General features: G+C 31.4%; 1 protein-coding gene across 1 annotated transcript in view; it reads right to left on the bottom strand.

Moving 5' to 3' along the window:
- The window catches only part of LOC117180557 (esterase E4-like), a 59,107-nt gene that overhangs the window by 23,588 nt on the left and 29,762 nt on the right, over positions 1-5,757 (bottom strand). The gene's annotated exons all lie outside the window — the stretch shown is intronic.

Below are 5,757 nucleotides of genomic sequence, written 5' to 3'. Positions count from 1 at the left end.
TAATTATATAAGCTCTAGCATACAATGCAACCCGTTTTGCATTTGTTTAATGCAAGAAAAGTACTATATAGGCGATTTTAATTCAATTTCCAAATCTCCCGCGCTAGAGATCTTGCGCTGATTGGTCAAAGGCTTCGAGACTCAGAAGATGTGCGCAAAATATACGTATAACCAAATTCTGAGAAAAGGTAATGTTCCCCAAGATTCACCGCACATTTCAAATAAATAATTAGTTACGAATTAAAAACAATGTAACACAATGTTAGCATGTGTTCACAAAATTCTCTTTTCTTAAATCTTTGTTTGCGAAATCTGTTTTATTCGTTAAAGTCATTGAATTATTTGAAATCTATAATTAGTAAAAAAAATCTTCTAAAATGTTTTGAAACCTTTTCAAATCTTCCAAATGTTTTAAAATCTTCGAAATCTGGTGAACTATAACCTTTTCAAAATCTTTGAAACCCTTTACATCTTTTAAAAATCTTTGTGAAATTGTTATGAAATATTTAAAACCTGATAAACACGCCTTTATAAAATGTTAAAAATCATTTTAAATATTTTAAAATCCTTGAAACATTTTCAAATCTTTATTATTGTTTTGTAATATGGTGTATACTCAAAAACCGAGTGCTGAAACTCTTGAAAATTCCGTTATATAGCACGTGCCGAAATTTTACCTCATTTCCGTATTTTTCGAACAGTTTTGTGTCGAAATGTATCAAAAATATTGTTAATAAAAACAACTAAAAATTAATTTGTGAATAACAAAGATTTTTGAGGTAGAACATTTTAAGTCTATTAAAAAAACGATGAAAAACGTGCAAAGAGTGCGGCGACCAAGGCCATTATTTGCATCTGTTGGCATCTGTCATATTCTAAAAAATGCTTAAAAATTCGGCGAAACTCACGGATGATGATGTTCCAGCATCAAAATTAGTGCACGAATCAGTAGAAGTGCACAGTATTGAGCAGCTAAAACGATGTCCTAAATGTAGAAAACCACCATTAAAAGGGGAAAAAAACATGATTTAGTGGAAAGGTTAGTTGAGGTTTTGTATGGCGGGTATGAATATTTTCTTTTATACAAGATTTGTAGTTCAGAACTTTGTTTGACTAAATATTTAATATTCATACAAATATAAGATAACACAATATTATATTTTCTACTTCTCTTTTTCAAGTTTAGACAATAAAAAGCCATTTATTAGTGATTACCTGGTATAAGGAATGTACTAACAAATTTTCCTTCTCTCATATAAACTGGTTATAAATACATAAATATAATAGTTTTGCGTTCTCAAGTGAAAGTATTATATAGATTTTATTTTTTCAAATAATTTAGGAGGTTCGAAACCCCGATAACAATGCTTCATTTAATATGTAAGCAAATGTTAGCAAAGAAAGATAATATTAATACCTGCCAAACACAATCTCAACTAAGTTTTCTACTGAATCACTTTTTTCCTTTTAAAGATCGTTTCCTATATTATATCCATCGTTTAAGTTTTTTACACTGCGCTCTTCCACCGATTTGTGTACTAATTTTGCTCATGGAATATCATCTTCCGTAATTTTTTCCGGATTTTAAAACATTTCTTTGAAAACGACAGATGTCAACAAATGTAACTAACGGGCAGTTGATAAGAATAATTCGCCGCTTTTTACATCTCATCATTTGAATCTCAGATTCATCGTTGCAATATTTATAATCATACGGATTACAATTTTCGTTGCAGTTACTCAAAAGCGTTTGACACTTGTCAAACGTGAAATATCACTCACGTACTGTTACATTAGTGAAAACCAACTCCAATTTTGAAGAAAGTACTTAATGCACGTCCCGAATGTATTTAAGAACAATTTTAATATTGTGTTATATTTTTTTTAATTCGTAACTAATTATTTATTTGAAATGCATGGTGAATCCTGGGAAACATAATCTTGTTTTAGAATTTAGTTATATGTATATTTTGCGCACGTCTTCTGAGTCTCGAAACCTTTGACCAATCGGCGCAAGATCTCGAGCGCGGGAGATTTGGAAACCGAATTAAAATCGCCTATATAGTACTTTTTTGCATTACACAAATGCAAGACGGGTTGCATTGTATGCTAAGGTTTATACACGGTAGGCACGCTGGGGCTTACATACATGGCGATCTGAATGCTACCCGAATTGCACAACAGCAGGGGAGAAGTCATTATACAGGGGTATTTTCATGTTTCGCGCCTTAAAAATTGCATTCGAATCGGCCATTCGGTCAAGTCCGTGCATCTTCGGATCAAGTTTATTATAGTTTTCATGGTTGCGTTTGAAACTTCAAATGGATACAAGTATCAAAACAACATAGGTTATGTTACATATTAATTAAAAATAATAAAAGTGATTAATTAATAATGAAGTGAGACATGTGTGCTGAGAAGTAAACGTAAATTATTTTCCGTGCCAATAACATTATGGAATGTCTGCTGAGTGACAAATACTATAAAATGATAATAATATTCTGCGATCCCAATGGGTGAAGAGTGACTTGTGTTTAACGCTTATTTGCGTCAAAAAAGGTATGTTATGAATATACAGAATATGTATTAAGTAAAGAAAAGTTTTGTGGTTTTGTATGTTTATTACTGGCAGTCGCGGCAGTAATAATTTAAAACAATAATTACTCAATAATAATTTAACCAACATGAATTATTAATAATTTTAATAAGTAACACTTGATTCGTGAAATTAATAACTGGTTCATTTCAATGAACTTCGTTGAAAAACCATTATCTCTAGACCTTATCCCAAGACTGGGGATTGAGCAGCCTACAATTAATTCTAATTCAATCTGATGGTATAGTCTGAATTTTAATTAATAAAATATTCAGGCATTTTTTTGTATTTTAGACAATGTTTTCTCTGGACCTCATCCTAAAATTTGGTTTAGTTAACCAATAAAATAAATTAGAGACTCGTTGGTGATAGAATTGTATCAGAAATAAATCTAGACAAGATATTTTAGGCCAGAAATATTATTCCAATTTTTTTTGAAATTATTCTATTTTCGAAAAATGCTATTTCTGGATCTGATTTCCAAATTAAACCAAATTTTAGGATGAGGTCCAAAGAAAACATTTGCTAAAATATAAAAAAATCCCTAAATATTTTATTAATTAAAATTTAGGCAAGTTAAATTCCTTCAAGATATCTTTTTGACAAAGCTATACCATCAAAATGAATTAAAATTAATTTTCGAGGCTGATTAAATGCCAGTTTGGAAATCAGATCCAGAGATAGCATTTTTCAAAAATAGAATAATTTCTAAAAAAATTGGAATAACAATTCTGGAGTAAAATATTTTGTCTAGATTAATTTCTGATACAATTATATCACCAACGAGTCTCTAATTTATTTTATTGGTTGATCAAACCAAATTTTAGGATGAGTTCCAGAGAAAAATCTTCTAAAATAAAAAAAATCCCTCAATATTTTATTAATAAAAATTTAGATAAGATAAATTACCTCGAGATATTTTTTTTAAACACCTATACCATCAGATTGAATTTGAATTAATTTTAGGCTGTCAATCCCCAGTATTGGGATAAGGTCTAGAGATAATGGTTTTTCAATGATGTTCATTGAAATGAACCAGCTGAAATGCACAAATTACATCTGTATTTCCTGATGTGTATTTCATCTATGATCGATCTGTGAAAAAAAACAATGGAAATCAGTTATTAATTTCAGGAATAAAGTGTTACTTATTAAAATTATTAATAATTCCTGTTTATTGAATTATTATTAAGTAATTATTGTTTAAATTATTACTGCCGGCATCGTCAGTAATAAACATACAAAACCACAAAACATTTCTTTGGCAAATAATAAACAATCGAAAGTATAATAAACAAGCCGGGCCGATCTGTCATTATTTCGAAGTTATGTTCGGATTCACGTGTATGTCCTAATCGCTGTAATTAAATGTAGGTAATGGCAATTTAAAGTTTACGCATGTAATATTTTATTTACTTTACTTAATACATATTCTATATATTCATAACATACCACATACCACCGGTTTTAACTATATAGCTCGTGTTGTTTTTCTGGCGAGGCGTAAAAGGTTAGAAGAGTTTGGTTTGCTCGGCGATTTTCTTCTTTCGAAAAAAATGAAGCAAAGTGTTTGCATTAAATTTTGTGTGAAAAATGGAATCCAGTGCTCTAAAACTCTTGAAATGTTGACAGTTGCATACGGTGAGTCTACTTTGAGTAAGAAAAATATATATAAGTGGTACAAGCTGTTCCAAGAAGGCCGAGAGGATGTCGAAGACGAACCTCGCCCTGGACGTCCCAGCACGTAAACAACAGATGAAAACGTTCAAGCAGTGGAAGAAATGGTGTTGAAAAATCGCCGAATTACCACCAGAGAAGTTTCTGAAGATGTTGGCATATCGGCTGGCTCATGCCATGCTATTTTTTCGGACGTTTTGGGCATGAGACGTGTGTCAGCGAAATTTGTTCCAAAACTGCTTAATTTTGATCAAAAGATCCATCGCATGACCATCGCTCAGGAGATGTTGAATGAAGTCAATAATGATCCTGATTTTCTCAAAAGGGTTATAACTGGGGATAAATCGTGGGTATATGGTTATGACGTCGAAACTAAAGCCCAATCGTATCAGTGAAAGCATCTTGAGTCTCCAAGACCGAAAAAAGCACGTCAAGTTCGATCAAATGTGAAGGTTTTGCTCACTGTCTTCTTTGAGTACCGTGGCGTAGTGCATCAGGAATTCTTACCGCAAGGTCGTACGTTCAATAAGGAGTATTACCTTCGAGTTATGCGCCGTTTGCGAGAGGCGGTACGCAAAAAACCTCCGGCAATTTGGAAAAACAATTCGTGGCTTTTGCATCACGATAATGCACCTGCTCATTCATCGTTGCTTGTGAAAGATTTTCTGACCAAAAACAGAACCACAGTCATGCCTCAGCCTCCATATTCACCGGATTTGGCCCCCAGTGTCTTTTTTCTCTTCCCAAAACTGAAGAGACCGATGAAAGGACATCGATTTTCAACGATTGAGGAGATAAAAACTGTATCGCTAAAAGAACTCAAGGCTATAAAATAGTACTTCGTAAAATAGTACTTTTTAAATTTGTAAACATTCAAAAAGTGTAAAAAATTTTTTTTAAATCTAGAACAGAAATAAACTGGAATTTAATTTTTTTAAATGATATATAATTAACATTATATTTATTTACGTATTCGATAAGTTCTAACTTGATAAAATAAAGTCAATTACAAATAGTACAAAATTTAAGAATGAAATCATACTTAAAAAAAGGAACATTATTAAAAGTAGTAAATGAACTAATGCAGTAATTACTATCAGTTTGGTAAATAATACCTTGTAATTGATAAAACGATGATGAATTCATGATTTGCAGAAATAAAAGAAGAGAAAAAAAACATTTAGCGGGCGTATTATTATATTTATATAATAAAAATAAGTGCGCCGACAGATACAAAAAAAGAATAAAATAATGAAGTAATATATTGTAGACCCGCCAAATGTTTTTGTGATAGAAAAAATAATATTTAGAAATGTTAAAATCCTTCAAAACCTTATAGTTCCTGTAAAATCCTTCTAAATCTCCTGAAAGTACCCATAAAAAAGAAAGAAAATTTCCATCGAGGACGACATTCGAATACGGAAAAAATCGCCGAAGGATATGATTATTTGTGTAACATGAGGCACGGATCCAGAGAAGTGGTT

Source organism: Belonocnema kinseyi, chromosome 9 (genome assembly GCF_010883055.1).
Source record: "Belonocnema kinseyi isolate 2016_QV_RU_SX_M_011 chromosome 9, B_treatae_v1, whole genome shotgun sequence".
NCBI classification, from domain to species: Eukaryota; Metazoa; Arthropoda; class Insecta; order Hymenoptera; family Cynipidae; genus Belonocnema; species Belonocnema kinseyi.
Note: the sequence above shows the minus strand (reverse complement) of the source record. Positions and strands in the feature narration are given on the sequence as shown.